Genomic DNA, 20268 nt, shown 5'->3' with positions numbered 1-20268 from the left:
AGTGCAACTGACAACAAGGCTTCGTAATTTGTCTGACAGAAGCCAAATTGTTATTGGTCTTCCATTGTGACGAAATCAGAACTGAGAAATATGCGTGCATTTAAATTCCTGTTTTCAGCCTCACTTTGGAACTGTACATATCAAAATAAAACATGTGTTCATCATATATAAAATGTTTTGAATATTTGGAGCAAAAATGTAAGTGAATAACAACTATATCTAATCGCATTCAGAATTTACAGAGGGTATAGCATTAAAACACGCAGCATTTTCTTGATCTCATATATACGTTGTTTCTTCTCATTTTCGAAAACAAACGTCAAGTAAAATATATACAGCGCATAATGTGAGTGTTTAAGCTCTGATTAATAATAATAATAATAATAATAATAATGATAAATAGTTACCTTCACATGTGAGAGTGCATTGTCTTTCGAAAACCTGAACTTGTCGAGACGCTGACATCGAACGTATACCAACACAGCATGTTATGTCAAAAGAGTGATCGTAGCGACAGCACATTAATGTTCGTTGATGTTTGTTAATGTAAGTTCCTCTATCATTTGTCATCTTATATGACGTGCATGAAAATGATGTGATGCCATATTTACCGATAATTGAGAACACGCACTTAGGTTGTGACAGTTCTCAAGTTTGTAACCATGGTTATTATTTTAGTGTTAAGTAATTTATGTTATTTTTTGTCACGCTAGGCTTTGGCATCGAGCACTGTAATTTTGTAATTTGTAATTACCATGAGGACATGTGTATACTAGGATATATATATATATATATATATATATATATATAGAGAGAGAGAGAGAGAGAGAGAGAGAGAGAGAGAGGAGAGAGAGAGAGAGAGAGAGAGAGAGAGAGAGAGAGAGAGAGAGAGAGAGAGAGAGAGAGAGAGAGAGAGACGAGAGAGAGAGAGAGAGAGAGAGAGAGAGAGAGAGAGAGAGTTTGTAGCCCTTGAAATAAGTATAGGATAGGGCTCTTCTGGTATATAAAGTCCAACCCAACGATAAAATGTCGAGGCCGCAGGCCGAGACATTTTATCGTAGGGTTGGACTTTATATATCAGAAGAGCCCGAGTACGAGGGTTTTATCCGACTTAAAAACTATCGCCCCTAACTGATATATTTTCGTTTTCAATGTGTTTACGTCAACCGTCCCCTTTGTCAATGTAACATGTTTAGGATATGAATTAAAACTTTTATTTGTGAAATAGCCTTCCAATGTAATGGAACATCCTATAAATGCCTTAGGGCACATTATATAAATGCCCTAGGGCACAGCAGATTTTGTGTTGCAGCTGGTTTCCGCTGTGTTACCAAATTTGAATATTAAAACGTACCAGATGTCTACAGAATATGACATGTTCACTTTTGATTGGACAGTACTTTACTACGGCGCTGTCATTCGTTTCTGGAAATTGGTGACCAAGGCTTTACGAGTAAATAAAACACCCTGAATTGAGCACTCTGATTGGTCAATCAACAGTAGATAGTTTTTAACTGAAGTATTTTGTTAACACACTCTTCAATAATGCAGATCAAGTTGCTTCGAGTGCACCAAACTTCCGGTTATCGGCGAAATCTTGAATTCTCCTTAAAATTAGTTTATTTACGTTGTTAGAGTTTGTTTTGCTATGGTTACTCTTGTTCGATTTCAGTGAACGACATTTTTTGAGTTACTATATAATTGCTTTTAGTCAAGTGGACTTGGATAGTCAAGTGGACTTGGATTTAAAGGCTGGTCAAGCAACGTTTCTATAATGAGTGAAGCCAATTGTCTGTCTTCTGTTACTCTTTGTTGTAATTTGATCATTATTACAAAGTTGAAATATTGTCTGAAGTATTATACTGTTGATAGTGATACGAAGCGACTACGCATGCACGATGAAATATTCGACACTTGAAATAGTCGCAAAATTTGTCCTACTAATTTCACATACCATATGACATAGCGCTTAATATATCCCGAAGAGTAATGTGATTTATACCACTGAAAAAATTCTCTCCATACTTGCACAGGATGTCTTGTATGTGTCGTAATGGTTTTAAGAATTGAGATAAACCATCCCGGGGAAGGTGGTGCCGTGGATCCTGTGCGTAAAGCGAGCCACACCAGCCTCGGTCAAGAACGCGGGAGTGAATGGGGAAGACACACGCCTCTTATAGTACTCTATTAAAATCAGACATGCAGGGATCAATAATTTAGCAAAGTAACAGCTGCTTAGCCGGACCTATTCTCGGTTTCTTTCTTCACGTAGCTTGAAAGCATTTTTCTGTTTGTCGCTAAAAATAGCACCGATGTTTGGAAGCGTCAGATAGCTATCGTTCACACAGTTTGGCAGCTAGTACAGGAGTCGGTCTGCCAACATGAAAGCTTCACGTCGAAATAGTGAATCTGGTCAATTACTCATCTTGCCGCAAAGCGACAGACGTTGATAAGACTTGTGCCAGCAAGGTTATACACTCAGCGATCGGTAAGTGGTGTTTATTGCGTTGGCATTGAAGACGGTATTTCCGCACAAAACGTACACATTTTACTGAACCAGACCAAAACTTACTTTTAGAGTTCCCAGAGGATCCTTGAATTATTCAAAAACTGTAGTTGAAGATAAGCCCAGCATATCATTGGTGGAATACGCTGGCTCACGTTGGATCGCGAGGGCAGTAGTTATTCCGCCTGTATACCAAGCTGTCAGTTCATATATCGATGTGCAACTCCCTATATATCTGACCCGTCTCTACCAAGCCATCAACACATAAAATATATCATATAACATGTATGTGTGTGTGTATGTATGTATGTATGTATGTATGTATGTATGTATGTATGTATGTATGTATGTATGTATGTATGTATGTATGTATGTATGTATGTATGTATGTATGTATGTATTTATGTATGTAACATAACATAAGGTAACATAATATAAGATAACGTAACATAACATAAACGTAATATAATATAAGATAACGTAATATAATATAATATAATATAATATAATATAATATAATATAATACAATATAATATAATATAATACAATATAATATAATATAATGTAATATAATATAATATTTATGATATGATATAGGTTATAATGTAATATATGTGTACACATGCATGTGTACACATAAGTAAGTAGAGACAGACAGACAGACAGACAGACAGACAGACAGACAGACAGACAGACAGACAGACAGATAGACAGATAGATAGATAGATAGATAGATAGATAGATAGATAGATAGATAGATAGATAGATAGATAGATAGATAGATAGATAGATGGATGGATGGATGGATGGATATTTAAAATTGGATAAATTTTGCATCGAGTACTTACTCCGTACATAGGATACTTGCGGTGTTCGGCAAGGGGAAATGTACTCTGAGAGAAAGCTGGATGTAAAAATGCATCATGGCATTAGCTGAAAACTACTTGAAGGATAAATAAAAGCTTTTATAACGGCGGTAACATATTACAGAGATCATTCTACTTCTGTCGTCGTTCCACATAAAACTTGAGCTAGCGGCATCACAATTATATACTTAATGTTTTTTTATTTCAAGGGATTCTGAGTATGCACACTGGCTTTCAGTACTGTTGCCGGTAAAATCTCCCTATAAAAGAAAAAAACAAAAACAAAACCCACAAACAAACAAACAAACAAAAACCACACACACAGCCCCCTAAAACAACGACATATAGCAACGCAATGTGTTCACTGACCGGCAAGTAACTCGCCAACACACGGTCCACATGATTTTATTAACGAACAAATCAATATGAAGTGATCGGTGGCTTGTTTGAAGAGCCCTTTGACTAAATTGGATAAGTACGACATTTATAAGAGCTCTGTGTGCTCTTGACGTCAAAAGAATGAACAAGCAGGGTATGAAGGTCAGACACATACCCTCTTTAGGACGGGTAATAAATGAGTTTCACGAATTCACAGCAGAAAAAAGAGTTGAACATTCATCTGGTTGAGGGCGCGATACTTTAAGAACATTCCGTGAAGCGTTGTTTGACCTTGTCTGGAGAGGAATGCTATTCACGCCTGTTCAAAGGACATTCACTGCCCCGGCAAAGGCAAAAATGCGAACAAGTATTGTGGTCATGATAACTGGACAAAATTAAGACCTAAGAGTATAATTATCCTCGATGCGTCGTTAACGTCGTGATTATATCCTGAAGAAGCACGCGAAGAAAGGCATTGCCACACACTGATTGATACAATGCGGATATGGATATGTAAACTCCGACAGTCAGAGACTTTTTCTTATTTTGACTTTTAGTGTGTGTGTGTGCAGATTTTGATTAAGTGAAATAGGCTTGATGGTGACTGGCCAGAGAGAGAGAGAGAGAGAGAGAGAGAGAGAGAGAGAGAGAGAGAGAGAGAGAGAGAGAGAGAGAGAGAGAGAGAGAGAGAGAGAGGGGCAGGCCTAGTGACCGTCGACTTGTAGGCTTATCGGACAGATTACTCTATGCAGTGGCTGGTGTAACCTCCACAAATGTAATAATCTCCACAAATGTAATATCAACCACAATTGTAATAAAATGCACCCATAAATGTATTATCACCCACAAATGTAACAAAAATCAACCATAAATGTAATAAAAACACCAACCACAAATGTAATAAATGGTAACCATAAATGTAATAAAAAATACCCATAAAGTAATACTTATCAACCATAAATGTAATAAATCTATTTGTCGTTGAAATTGAGGAATTAGCCCTTAAATATTGATCTATGTAATAAGGAAAGCAACTCCACACATTATTCATTTCTTATTGTTTGCGTTTAGTGTGTTTTGCATATTTGAAAGTATATTTTACGTTTCCCTGTTTTGTGTACAGAACTGATTGGCCATGGCTAGACACAGCTGTAATCTGAATGTCAGTGCAGTCTCTACTCCAGAGTGGGGAAGACTGTATAACACTACGATCCTTTAACGCCGTTTTTTCGAAAATTGCCGTACTTTTTTAATCAATTGTCTCAAATTCGTCTTCAGTGGATAAATTGTGTGCAATAATCGATAGATTGTCTGTATTCCTATGTTGTCCCACTTGAAGTTTGTTCCTTCACTAGGGATGCCAGGATGTCTAATTTTGTTCTACTGTGTTCAAGGTAGTGTTCGTATTGTTTTTTACTAGATTGAAATATATGTTCTCGTCAACATGTTATGTGTCGTAAGTTTCTATTATAAGGTTTTGTATTTTTCTGTTATTTGTTCTGAGTCATCTGTCATAAACTTTGTGTGGTATCACTGGTTGACGAGTTATTTTGACGCTTCCTTATCATGTAATTATCAGTGTCTAGAACTGCTGTTCCACTTCCATTATCTAACGGTTTGATCAGTACCTCGCCGTTTTCTGATAGCGTTCTCAAAGTATTCTATTCTGTGTTTCGGAAAGGAAACCTAGTTTCAGGAAAGTATGCAATAACATTACACCAGTCTTATTAAAGTTATTATTTACTCAGGCATTGATAAACAAATGATCACATATGCAAGTTCAAGTTTATTACATTTATGGTTGAGTTTTATTACATTTATGGTTAATTTGTTTATTACATTTGTGGTTGCGGGTTGTTACATTTATGGTTGACTATTTTATTACATTTGTGGTTGATTTTATACAATTGTGGTTGATATTACATTTGTGGAGATTATTACATTTGTGGAGGTTACAGCTGGTCTACATTGATATTGGCGAATCTGATGTGCTTCAGCCTCTAAATCTAGAACATACAGTTAATTTCAGGCTTTGTGCAGCATTCATTCAGCTGCGCAGCTACGCCCAAGTTTATATTATCTCATTAACAAAACGCCTTTGTGGCATTAAACGACGTGGACTGCACCCCTTTATAACTGTCTTTTCACGCCATGCATTCTCCCGGTCAATGAAACAACAATCGACGACTCGGCGTTGCTCTCACACCCAGAGACCATCACTACGATAATAAGTGGCACGAAATACGGAAACTGAACATCTTCGTCCATTTTACAATATAGTAGTAATCATTTTACAGCGCACGGTTGTTACACGATACCTCCGAAGTCAACAGAATGTGTTGCCAAATGTTCCTCGGCGTTCTTGTTATTGTCATTGGCCTCCTAAGTTTTGGTAAGTGCCCTGAAATATAGATACATATCGTTTCATTGTCTTTCAAATAGCTGGCGATAGTTCATTTGGACAAATGACGCATGGCTTGATCTGTGACAAATTCTGTGATATATAAATGCAAAATCCGGATAGTGCTATTTCCATATGTATTTTTATAAGTCAACTATGAATAAGGCAATCAAATACAAGATTGTAATCCTGTGGTCCTCAACAGCTCACATGAATTATACTACAGACCCTATTGAATAAAAATGTTCAATCATTTTGCAATGCATACACTGAATCAGACAAAAAAGTCTTATAATAATGAAATTTTATATTTTCATTGTCGCAGTTCAAACGCAAATTTCTGCATATACAGAGCATACAACGGAGGAGATGACGCCAAGTGCAAGTGTTACTGAGAATTTTCAAACAGGTACAAAACTCTGTCCGTTTACAATCTGCACGTCTTCCTGTCGTTTCCTGTCATTTTCTAAGGACTAAGGTTTATCTGCCTGCCAGCATGTCTGCATATCTTTCAGTCTCTCGGTAAGCACGTCTGTCTGTCTATCTATCTATCTATCTATCTATCTATCTATCTATCTATCTATCTATCTATCTATCTATCTATCTATCTATCTATCTATCTATCTATCTATCTATCTATCTATCTATCTATCTATCTATCTATCTATCTATCTATCTAGCTTGGTTCCTTGCTTGCCTGGTTGCCGGTTTGCAATTAAAATCTATCTCACAATCCATGCCTTTGTTCACTCACCCGTCTGTATAATGTGCCTTTCCTAAGTGTAAGTTTAATAGTTTTCTTTGTAACAAATTTATTACAACAATTTATTTGTCATATATGTTTGTATTTGTTAGTGGTAATAGTGGTCTCCGAATAGCGATAAGACTTTATCTTATGTTAGCCTGTTTAGAATGCAGTTGTGATATATGGAAGTATAATCTTACAACCAAAGATTGAAGGCCCATTTCTTTGGAAAATCATAATGGCCTTGTGTACTATAACCTGGGGAATTAAACCTAGCTCAGAGGAAGAGAAAGACCACAGTGTGTATGAGGCAGGATTATGGATTAGTTTTCATCATTTGTAGAATTAAGTTTCAAGTGTGTTGATATTGTTTTTTCCTGACCCAAACTGCCGACATTGCAAAACCTGTATCCTTTAAGGTGAGATTGCTGTCAGATTCCGTCAAGCTCTAGTATCTACGACTTTTCAATATGTTTTCAGGATTTCATCTCAAACTTAATGTTATAACATGTTATTATAGTAATCGTGAAATGAGTATCTGCATGGTTTTATACTTGTTGAAGTAACGTGTGACCGTCGTGTTTTCATTTGACTCATAGGTCAGTGTTTGATGTACATTTCAACACTGACAAAACTTGTATTTGCCTATAGTTGTATTTTGGAGCAACTAAGGTAAAATTGCATGATATCTTGCTAAAGAAAAATGTACATAGAGACAGATACTTTGCCATTAACATTTGTGTAAAAGTTGGCATAATTTGTATACTACTTCAAAAAGTGAATGAAGGTAAATACATATACATGTCATTGCATTCATAAAGTGACACCATGCGTAACTATACTTTGGTCCCAGCAAGGTGATACTACGGTTATTTTTATTTAGCTTACACATCCATTTCGCATTGATTCTTATGGTAGATGTATCAACGGCCACAGATATGCCCTATACTAATGAACAAACGGTGACAACAGTTGACACTGCGACAACGATGTACTCAACTATTGAACCGTCGACCTTTGAACCGTCGACCTTTGACCCGGCTACCTTTGACCTGACTACCTTTCATCAATATGAGTCAACAGAAGAAATGCAAACAGAAGAATCAAACACAGACATAGGAACGGTGGAATTAAGCACAGAAATGGGAACGGCGGAATCAAGCACAGGACCGACAACAACGCCCTCACCGTCCATGACACAGCAAACTACTCAGACGACTGCCGTAACTCAAACGAAAGTTGCTGTGTTTACAGCAGCTTCGACTGAGAACCCACCAACAATAGCTACTGAGACCGCTGCACTTCACACTACGCCAACAAACCTACAGAGAGTGGCAATGAGCACCACAACTAGGCAAATGGTAACACAACCACGGCTTATAACTACTTTTGAAACAGGAACAGGTATAGATATGCCATATGATCTTTTGAAAATTAATGATTTTAAAAGTAGTTTTTCTCAAATGTAATGAATTAAGTACCAATGTATAGCCTCATTTCACGGCGATACGGTCATTACTACGAATGGATATATTTCTGCTAATTGTACTTCTCTCCTTTTTGTGAAATGTATATCTTAAAGATCATCCTTCAGAAGAACCATTTGATATTACATCAAATGCCAGGCAAGATCTAGTTCTTCATTAAGCTGATGTTTTTATCATACCTCCATTGCACACTGATATAATACCCAACGTGTAGTATGAAACGCTGCCTGATCATCCTTCCAAGACGATACCTTGGAAACATCAGCCCTGTTTTTCTTACAGTCGGAGATTTCATGAAAACCCGATGCGATGAATTCATATTTACCTGTCTTCATATTCTGACTTCAAAACAATTTTACAAAACGTGTAATATTTTCTCCCAAAAAGGAGACAAATTTCTCGTAAAATCCTGTTACGAATGAAGTGATTTACTAAACCGTTCACCATTTTGTTTGTTTTATTCACTGTCAACAGAGGGAAATTCCAGTTGCTCCGAGTTCAACACTTGCCTTTCTTGTGTTGGTTCTTTGTATTGTGGATGGTGTGTCTCTGAAACTAGGTAGGATATATTCAGATATTCAAGGGATTCCTTACATTACGGACTTCAGTTTATCAAATGAAATCCGTTTCCAAATGTTGGAACCCTTGCAAATATAATGCTTCATTCTGTCACATAGAGCATTGGTGATAATGAATTACTAGTAACATTTGGGCTCTCACTAACTTATCACTTGAAAACAAAAGGCTATCATTTATATTAAGGCAGAACGCGTCTCGGGGACAGAAGCTCTTGAAGAAAGAAAAACTTTCACAGGCTTATTTTTACGAAAATCCAAAATTTACTTTCCGCCGTAGAGTTAACACATGGATGACCATTTTGAATTTCAAATATCACAAAATGTTGGGTAATTTGTTTGGCTAGTTGCAAACTTTGCGCGATGGCCCCCATTTTTATTGTTGAATTGGTAAGAGAATGGTTTGTTTTGTTTTTTTTGTTTGTTTTTTTTTAAAATATTTTTTATTGAAAGAACTACACAAAACAATACAATACAAAAAGACAAAACAACAACAAGCGAGGTCAGTACAGATTATCATAAAATGTTAGAAAAAAAAGACTAATTACAACTCACAATGCAAAAGTACGGCCCATTTTGTTTCATTCCAAAACCCTGGGCCTCGTTCAGCATGATGCTCATAATTTACAGTTTTACGTACTGCAGTGGTTTCTTGCAAAAAGGCAACATGCCCTTTCTGCCATCTTACGTAACGATAAATGCTTTTTCTTTTCGTTCGGTTTCTAATACCTCGCACATTTAAGGAGACAAATTTCAACGACATACAAAATTAAACAAAACGAAAAAAAAAAAAAACAATCCCTAAAGCGTTGGGAAAAGCGTGCCTTCAGTTGACAACAAAAAAAGAAGAAACAAAGTCATCCAAAAGGTCTTACTGCAATGTAATTATTTAGAAAAATCGGTGCAACGGGAACTCTCCAACAAGTCAAATTCAATTTCAAAAAAAAGAAAAAAGATTCTTTACAATTTACCAATTCTACTGATTTTGGGGATACCTTTTTCCGTCTATATATAAACATCCATTTTTGAACAATACTTTTTTCTTATCTTCGTACGCTGCTTGCATCACAGGTTGGAGTTTCCGCTTATACTCAAGGTCGGCTTGACAGAGGTCTTGGGTGACGAAAATTCCGGTTGACTTCAAGGCTGTGCGGGCTTTAGAGAATATCAGTTGTCTTTGTGGTCGACATAGCAACTTTACAAGGATATGACGGTGTTTTCCAGTTTTCTTCAATCCTGTACGATGAGCATTCTCTAGTAAAGGGTTTTCCAGACCAAATGATTGTTTCATGATGGATTTTATAATTTCAAAACAATCTTCACCCTCTTGTTCAGCAATACCGCCAAAACGAACATTGAAAGACCTACTGTACCGCTGCAGTTTTATATTTTCTTCTCTCAAACTCGAAAGTGTGGCTGTGTTCTTTTTTAGCGTTTCTTCTAGTGCCTCTATTTTCTTTTTACTGCAGGTTGCCTCTGATTTTAGGTCTTCTACTTCACAATGGAGGAATTGGCTTGATTTTTCTAAATCTCCACATTTTTCTTCCGCACACTGCACGCGGCCAAAAAGTGATTGTTGGTCGGTGTGCATTTTATCAATTTTTTTCTCCAGTCGGGAAATTGCGTTTCGCATGAATACCTGAAAGTCAGTGGGTACACCAATGTCCTCTGTAGTTTTGTCACCTTCGTTAGAGTCTTCTCCGTCAGATTGACTGTGAACTGGACTCGTGCGTATTACGTAACGTGCCATGCCCGATGCTTTCTTACCACTCCTGCCTTTGCTAGTTGTCGATTTTTTTATGGTGTTTCTGACCGTTTCGGCATTGGGAATGTATATGAAAGTTCCACAGTGGTTAGAAAATAACTTATCTGTTAAATAGCAGCGGTTTCGGACCGTGTTGGAGGTTTCCTTTGCGTCAAATTTCTTGAGCTTTTGGAGACGAAGTGAACGGCACTACAACATGGTTAGCTGCAACCACGTGACCTAAGAGAATAGTTGAAAGTTTCACTGAGAGTAGTTTGAGCAAAAGTTTAAGTCTTTCACTTTCGAGGCGCGTACTACCTTAATTTTGCTTAGGACGATGAATGGACAGACGGACAAGGACAGCTTGGTAGATTATATAGATGAATTGCTGGATGTATTGATGGATGCGCTGATGGCTATTTTAGTAGATTAATGTGGCGATTGATAGACGAATGTATAGATGGTTGGTACATGTGGATGGAAGTATGGTGGGACGAATTGATGGTCGGCAGGCTGGATGGATGCAGTGGTTGATGCAGTGGTTGAATTTATGCATGGACGGATGGATGGACGGATGGATGTTTGGATCGACTGATGACATTGCGTGATTGGATTACATCACAGACTAATCCAATTGTATGATCTGTTCGAGATATACGTTCTTTGCGACACAATTCAGGATTTCAAAGGTTTGGGAATTTAAAACAAACATCACAACTACTGGATTTAATAAGCTCACATTTGTTACGCTTATCAAATTGCTTTCACTTGAAAGACAAATTGGTTCAGAATGAATCAGCAACTGATTAATTGTTGTCCATCTACAACAATTTGTTGCTTTAACACTGTAGAATCATCAAAGTTGTTAAAAAGTTCAGCCTGTGACAATCTGTTTCTGCTTTGACAATAGTTTATTCATTCATTCATTCTTTTATTTGTCATGTAATAGTTACACGAAATTTTGTGTACATTGGCAGAAGACAAAAAAAAAGAACAATTAACTTAATGCATAAAGTCTGAATCAATTTATCAATCTGATATACCACAGATGCCTTTCTGATGAAACTTGTGCAGTTGAGAATTGGTTGAAAAATGGTGACACTCCTCAGACACGACTCAACAACCAGTGCGGAATTATAGATCTACTTGGTGACTACACCATAGAGGTATGCTGCTCAGCATAATTTTTTTATCCTTTTATGGCCAGAAAATTGCCGCATGCAGTTTGTGTTTAACCGTTACAGTAACTCTTCATTGTCAGCGTTTATCGCACAATGCATTGTAGGTAAAATTGGTCAACCTATAAGACCTGTCAACTTATGAAAACACAAATATACTCGCTGACAATATAGACAAACGCTGAACAGATCGTTCAGCCGCTATAGTGTATTAACGACGTGTCTAGGTATTTAAATAAGCTCATCTCTACACCTTACTAAATTACCAGAAGTACAATGCAGGTTCTTTTAAAGATTTCTGGCATTCAACAGATGCGTATTCTCAGAAAATTACTTGCCAATTTATGTTTCCCAAATGTACTCGTAGCAATATTCATATGTTTTGAAGTGCGTGTTGAAGTCTACTGTTTAAAATTAACTCTAAAGGTAATACGTGATGTTATTACTTGTTACAGTTTGAACCTGATGTTGGTATCATAGATGGTGACACGGACGTGGATCTTACGTTGAGGACTGATAAAATAGTGTCGCTGGATTTGGCAAGCATTCATATCGCCGGCGTTCCGTGTGGTCAGTTTAACCTGCTTGGGAACTCAACGTCAACAGCGTAAGTTGTTTTTTTTCATTCACAATCAATAAATATACGGCGAACGGTTATTATATGGAAATAAATAAGTTCCTATTGTTACGTGCAGAGAAAACGAACAAAAGGGTGAACTCAGCAGTTAACGTTTAAACAAAATTTATTACAAAAATAAAACTAATTACTAAGTCAGGGATAGAGTACAAACTTTAAAAGTGTACAGACTACTTATCTCAGCTGGGACGGCAAAGCTCCAGTCTCAGAGATGTAACAGTCAGTCGGATGAATGAACTGTCCTTTGGCTTGCAGGCTTGAAGCTGCACAAAGTCCACAGTATAAATCCAGCGTTGGCAGGGAAGGTCTTCAAAGTCTTGAGAATGACTACTGCTAGAGTTTAGTAACACACAAGAGACACGATCCCAAAAGTCTGACCGGAAGCTGTGCATGTCCCTTTTATATACACATGCATATAAGAACAATCTAGAACTTTTATTGACATGCTAATTACTGTTCTAAAATTATCTCTCTTACACAACTAATTAAATTTCTGAACATTCCAAACATGACTAATTGAATTCAAGGTTGTGAGGTCATTAAGGCAGTGACCTTGAGAATGTTCTAGACTAATTGAACTCAGGTCATGATGAGTGTGGCGGGAATGACCTACATAACACACCCCCTCTTCAAAAAAAGAAAATTTTTCAAAGAAAAATCTTTCTTTTACAAATGTAATCTTAAAAGTGTGAACAACAATAAACTCTAAATACGAGAGAGACAGTCTGCAATTAAATTGTCTCTGCCTTGATATGTCTAATGTCAAGATTAAACTCCTGTAACATTAAACTCCATCTTAGCAATCTCTGATTTTTGCCTTTAAATTTCTGTAGAAATACAAGAGGGTTGTGATCAATATAAACCACTATTGGCTGATTTGAAGAAGTAGCATAAACTTCAAAATGCTGTAAAGCTAATATCAAAGATAAACACTCTTTTTCAATTGTAGAGTAGTTTCTCTGGGATTTGTTAAATTTGCGTGAAAAATAGCAAACAGGATGATCTATACCATGACTATCCTCTTGCAATAAAACAGCACCAGCAGCCGTATCACTAGCATCCACAGCTAATTTGAATGGCAAAGTGAAATCTGGTGCAGACAACACTGGAGCACTTTGCAGTATGGCTTTAAGTGTATCAAATGCCTGTTGGCATTGCTCTGACCAAACAAACTTTACTTTCTTTTTAAGTAAGTTAGTCAAAGGCTCAGTAATTGTGGAGAAATTTGGACAGAATTTTCTGTAGTAATCCAGCCATACCGAGAAAGCACATCAGTTGTCGTTTACAGTTTGGTATGGGAAAACTTGAAATGGCACTGATTTTGGCATCAACAGGTTTTACCTCACCCTGTCCTACAGTATGTCCGAGGTAAGTCACCCTCGCCCAACCAAACTCAGATTTGGCAAGGTTGACAGTCAACATTGCTTTACTCAGTCTCTCAAAGAACTTCCGCATGAGCTTGATGTGTTCCTCCCAGGTGTCACTATACAGGATGACGTCGTCAACATAAGCTGCACACCCGTCTAGCCCGGATATGACGTCGTTGATCATCCGTTGGAACGTTGCCGGAGAGTTCTTCATTCGAATGGCATCACCTTGTACTGGAACAATCCGTCTGGTGTAACAAAGGCGGATATTTCACGAGCACGATCCGTCAGAGGGACTTGCCAAAATCCCTTCAGTAGGTCAAATTTGTCACATACTTGGCTTTTCCCACTCGGTCGATGCAGTCATCAATCCTCGGGATTGGGAAAGTGTCTGTCTTTGTTAAAGTGTTGACCTTCCTAAAGTCCGTGCACATACGATAACTGTGATCTGATTTGGGAACAAGTATGCACGGCGAACTCCAGTTACTTTTACTGGGTTCAATAAAGTCATTGTCCAGCAGGTATTTGACTTCTTCCTGGAGATATTTTGCTTTTGTTGAATTCAGTCTGTATGGATGTTGTTTTACAGGCTTACTGTCCCCAACATCAACGTCGTGATAGATGACGTTTGTCCTCGTTGGAACATCTTGAAACAGGTGTTTATATTCGTGGAGCAGTTCTTTCACCTGTTGTTGTTGTTCTGGCTTGGAGGTGTGCCAACTTTGTAGACTCCAGCTTCTCCAGGATTTCTGAGTTCTGAAGCTTGACCGAGCCCAGCTTTGAGTTTAGAGTATTTTCACTCAAGTCAATTTCAGTATCACTATCTTTATAATGGTTTGAACTGACTGCACTGACAGGCTGAGTCTTAGTAGGATTATCCCTATCTAAATATGGCTTAAGCATATTTATGTGACAACTGTTTTTGTTTTCGCCTGTCAGGTGTTATTATGATGTAATTTAAATCACTCAATTTCTTATCAATTAGGTATGGCCCAAAGTAACGAGCATGGAGTGGTTTGCCAGGAACCGGAAGTAGAACAAGAACTTTTTGACCTGGTTCAAACTTCCGTTTTGAGGTGTTTTTATCATATTTGATTTTCATTGACTGCTGAGATGACTCAAGATTTTCTCTGGCTAATTCACATGCTTTAGAGAGTTTTGTACGAAAATCTGACACATATTGCAAAATATTCAGACAATCATCATCGTCTGATAGGAATTTCTCTTTAACTAGCCTAAGTGGGCCACGGACTGTATGTCCAAATACAAGCTCAAATGGGCTAAAACCAAGAGACTCTTGAATTGACTCTCTAACAGCAAAGAGCAGAAAATGAATTCCTTCATCCCACTGCTTCTCTGTATCAAAAAGTAGGTCCTAATCATGTTTTTCAAAGTTTGATGAAATCGCTCAAGAGCACCCTGACTTTCTGGATGATAGGCGGATGACCTATACTGTTTAATGCCTAGCTGATCCATTACTTGTTGAAAAATACCAGACATAAAGTTGGAGCCTTGATCGGACTGGACACATTTAGGGAGGCCGAATAAAGTGAAAAATTTGACTAAAGCTTTCACTATAGTCTTTGTCTTTATGTTTCTCAGTGGTATGGCTTCGGGAACCGAGTTGATGTACACATTATTGTCAGCATGTACTCATTTCCTGATCTTGTTTTTGGTAGGGGCCCAACACAGTCTATTAGAATCCTACTAAATGGTTCTTGAAATGCAGGAATTGGCTGTAAAGGGGCCTTTGGAATGGTCTGATTCGGCTTTCCTACCATCTGACATGTGTGACAAGTTTTACAGAAATGTGTTACATCCTGCCTGAGATTAGGCCAATAAAAGTGACTGAGAATTTTATGATAAGTTTTCCTGACTCCTAAGTGACCAGCCCAGGGCGTTTCATGGGCCAGGCGCAATATTTCAGCACGATAGGGCTTTGGAACCACAATTTGATGTTTTATAGCCCATCGTCATCAACCAAGACATCTGGAGTCTCCATTTACGCATGAGAATACCAGATTTTGTATAATAGGAAACAGAGCTATCTGAAGTTTTACCTTCATCATCTACCCTGTCAAACAAAGACAAAATATCTGGGTCTTTATGTTGTTCTGCAATGAGATATGATCTAGAAAATGTCTGACTTTGGTCAGCAGAAGTTTTACTGGAAGTTTCAAATCCACGAGGGATAACGGAATGATCCGTGTCAAACACCTGACTGAGAAAGGTGTCATTTAAGTCAACATCTGTGACATTATTTTGAGAGTATTTTGATTCTCGGAAGTTTTCTTTGACATGGCTCGAGTAATGGCACATGAAGGAAATAAATCGGGTATCTCTTGTTCAATTGGCTCTGGATCCTGATCTAAACTAGGATTATCAGTCACAAGTGGATTAGTAATGACCTTGTCCCCAGCAAGGTCGTTTCCAAGAAGAAGGTGAATCCCTTCAAAAGGCAAAAAAGGTCTAATACCTAAAGTCACAGGTCCAGAAACAAAGTCCGAAGACAAATAGACATTATGGAGAGGAACGGAATGTAGTCATTACAATCTACCCCCTTAGTAAGAACTTTAGAACCTGAAAATGACTTTTCAGAAAACGGCAGGGTATCTGCCAACAAAAGAGACTGGGAAGCCCCGGTATCTCTTAAAATTTTGACAGGGGTAGCAGGAAGAAAAATCACTAGAAAGTGATATAAAACCATCATGAATAAATGGTTCGAAAATACCCATAATGCTATCTTGAGAAGAATTGACCTTGACCTCAATAATTGGGGATGAGAGGGGTTTAACCTCAGAAAATGTGTTGCACACATTATTAGACTCTAATTGAGTTGATGAAGAAATAAAGCCGGTGGGCTTAGATCCACTTTGACCACTTTGACCTTCACGTTTTCTTTTCAATTTGAAACAATCTGACATTAAATGGCCGTCTTTCTTACAATAATTACAAGAAAGTGTACCGAACTGTTTGTCAGAAGGAGATTGAGACTTGGGATCTGATGATGTGGGAGTGTTACTTGAACTCTGTGAACTGTTGTCATTTGATTTTCTACTGTCCTTTGAAAAATTCTTGATGAAAAGGAGGAGTTAAATTTACCTGCATTGTTTCTGTAGGAAAAGGACTGGGATGGTTTGCTGAGAAATGAAGATTTGTGGGTCAATGAATAATCATCGGCCAAACGTGCAGCAACCTCCAATGTATCTGCCTTTTGTTCATTGATAAACGCCTTGATGTCACTCCGGATGCACCTTTTAAATTCCTCAATCAAAACAAGCTGTCGTAATTTGTCATAATTCTGACTGACCTTTTCAGAAGAACACCAACGATCAAACAGTTGTTCTTTTGTTCGAGCAAATCAGAGCAAATTCAACATAAGTTTGATCCTTCACCTTCTCACAATCCCTAAATTTCTGACGGTAAGCTTCAGGCACCAACTCGTAGCCCTTGAGAATTAATTCCTTCACAGAATCATAATTTGAAGCCTGCTCTACTGACAACTGAATGTAAATTTCTCTGGCTTTACCCACCAAAGCACTCTGCAAAAGCATAGACCAGGACTCCTTAGGCCAATTCAGACTCTGAGCAATTTTCTCAAAATGAAGGAAATATTTATCAACATCCTTTTCTTGGAAAGGGGGAACTAACCTGAAATGCTTAGTGATGTCAAACTTGTCTGAAGGGAAGAATTTTCCTGACTGTCCAAGCTCTAAACGTTTTATTTCTACCTGTAATCGCTGTTCTTCTAATCGCAATTCTTTTTCTCTCTGTCTTTCTTCCATTTGCAATCTTTCCTGCCTTTCCCTTTCTTCCGTTTGTAATTTTTCCTTTTCTAATGCCTGTCTTTCTTTTTCCATTTGCAATTCTTTTTCTTTCATTTGTAATTCTTTTTCTTTTTCTAATGCCAATTTTTTTAGCTCGAAATCTGCCTGTATTTCCAATTCTAATTTTCTAAGTTCAAAGGAAGACTCAGGCTCATAATCATGCAAGACGGATTCCTCAAATTTGCCTACACTGACTAAATATTTGACAATATTGAACTGAATTTCCTTCTTGCGCATAGATCTTTTGACTTCTACTTTAAGGAAATCGGCCAGTGCAATGAGGTTGTCTTTTTTGAGGGAATCAAATGTGTCCTGATCAAGGTCATCCATAAATTCGTCTGGCTTGAATTCCACCATGATTAAATTTCGCTGAGTTCACAGTGTAGTAGTATTTTGAAAAGGCTGTCAAAATGTTGTCAAACGGCTCAAAATATTCGTATCCCGGACGAGCCCCCAATTTTGTTACGTGCAGAGAAAACGAACAAAAGGGTGAACTCAGCAGTTAACGTTTAAACAAAATTTATTACAAAAATAAAACTAATTACTAAGTCAGGGATAGAGTACAAACTTTAAAAGTGTACAGACTACTTATCTCAGCTGGGACGGCAAAGCTCCAGTCTCAGAGATGTAACAGTCAGTCGGATGAATGAACTGTCCTTTGGCTTGCAGGCTTGAAGCTGCACAAAGTCCACAGTATAAATCCAGCGTTGGCAGGGAAGGTCTTGAAAAGTCTTGAGAATGACTACTGCTGGAGTTTAGTAACACACAAGAGACACGATCCCAAAAGTCTGACTGGAAGCTGTGCATGTCCCTTTTATATACACATGCATATAAGAACAATCTAGAACTTTTATTGATATGCTAATTACTGTTCTAAAATTATCTCTCTTACACAACTAAATAAATTTCTAGAACATTCCAAACATGACTAATTGAATTCAAGGTTGTGAGGTCATTAAGGGCAGTGACCTTGAGAATGTTCTAGACTAATTGAACTCAGGTCATGATGAGTGTGGGGGGAATGACCTACATAACAATAGATAATAGTGTAGATATCTGTAATTTTGAGCCCTCCTTTTGACTAACATACCAACGCTGAAATTCAAAGTTACACAATAAAGAAGATGAAAGTCAAGTTGTTGTACTCAGGAAATGTGTTTTTCGAATCGCTTAACACACTGCGTTATAAAACCTTGTCCCAAACTTTTTCTTTCTCATCATGATATGAGATCGTTACTCCCTTCTCACTCTTCTGTCTTTCAGTCATGATCTCAACTGTACAACACAACAATCAGTTGTTTCAAATGGACCAGTGACTATTAACATTATCGTTGGACTATCAACACTTGCTCTAACATCTGACAGCAACTTTACTTATGTCGTGAGTACAAACATAGACCCGCGAGTGTCTATGGTAGAAATAAGCATGTTAAATACATCGCAGATTACACCTTTTCATCGCTAAATGCCATTGATCCCAGACTGCGTATCGATGATGGTACTGTTATATGGATTTTGGGAACTAATGCCAGCCGCTAACGGAGTCTAACAGGACTTTCTAAATATCTCCGTCCAACTGATTCATGCCTAATGATAACATACGCTAACAAACTGAACCCTTTTTATTTGAAAAAGGGAATAAAAAACTTTCACCATTACCACAATTTCTAAGTTTAGTTCTATATTAACTGCCATCGGTGTACATAGATTAAATCACCTTTGTCAATTTTATTAAGAAATATCTTTTGACAGTTCATTGTATTAGTTTTCTACATACTAATAAGCAAAGGTCGGTTCCCTATATTTAACTGCACAGTAAATAAGTATCCCAACTCCTTCGTGTAGATTCCATTCCAATATGACCTTAGCACATCTACAGGAGTAGGTGTGTAGGTTTACCATATGTTGTGATCATCTTCAGAATCGCTGCATGACCGTACATGCTTACATTTATGAAGATAAATGATATTTGAAATTAAATATTTTCAATTTCTTAAAAATTGGTGATACAGGAATTTCTGTGCAAAATCATCTCATTTAATTGGATGCTTCAGTTTTACTGTAATATGGTTATTTGACATCGATGAAATACCAAGATGACCGGTCATGCATGTCATGTCAGCAGTACGGCAAATTAAATTTCAAAGGTAAAGAAGCTCCAGCACCTAGATAATTTCAAATAAAAATAAATTACAATGGGGATTGATTTCTTTTTTTCCACAAAAGGATCCAGAAATCGATGACTTTGAGCCATCTAAGGGACCACGTGCTGGTGGTACGACATTGAGCATCTATGGACAGCATTTGAACATAACCAGGAATGTCGATGTGATCATTGGTGGACAGCCTTGTGAAATTAATTGGTAAGCAATTGTATTTTGACGTAATGATTACCAAAAATGACTTTCTTAAACCTTCTTCCGTCGGTATTACAATGACCTAACTAAGAAAAACTATATAAGTATAGAATTCATCAGCGAACGATGAATAACAAAGAATCGATTTACCTGTATCAATATAAACAGTTCACTCGATGATCACGTGACAAAATATACA

General features: G+C 37.4%; 1 long non-coding RNA gene across 1 annotated transcript; it reads left to right on the top strand.

Annotated features, from left to right (window-relative positions):
- The first annotated feature begins 11749 nt into the window (after positions 1–11749).
- LOC139117767 (uncharacterized) lies at positions 11750–19094 on the top strand. The gene is made up of 3 exons (XR_011548570.1): positions 11750–11869; positions 12337–12488; positions 18976–19094. It is a non-coding gene; the product is annotated as an uncharacterized lncRNA (long non-coding RNA).
- Positions 19095–20268: the final 1174 nt, after the last annotated feature.

The sequence above is a fragment of the Ptychodera flava genome, chromosome 18 (assembly GCF_041260155.1).
Source record: "Ptychodera flava strain L36383 chromosome 18, AS_Pfla_20210202, whole genome shotgun sequence".
NCBI classification, from domain to species: domain Eukaryota; kingdom Metazoa; phylum Hemichordata; class Enteropneusta; family Ptychoderidae; genus Ptychodera; species Ptychodera flava.
Note: the sequence above shows the minus strand (reverse complement) of the source record. Positions and strands in the feature narration are given on the sequence as shown.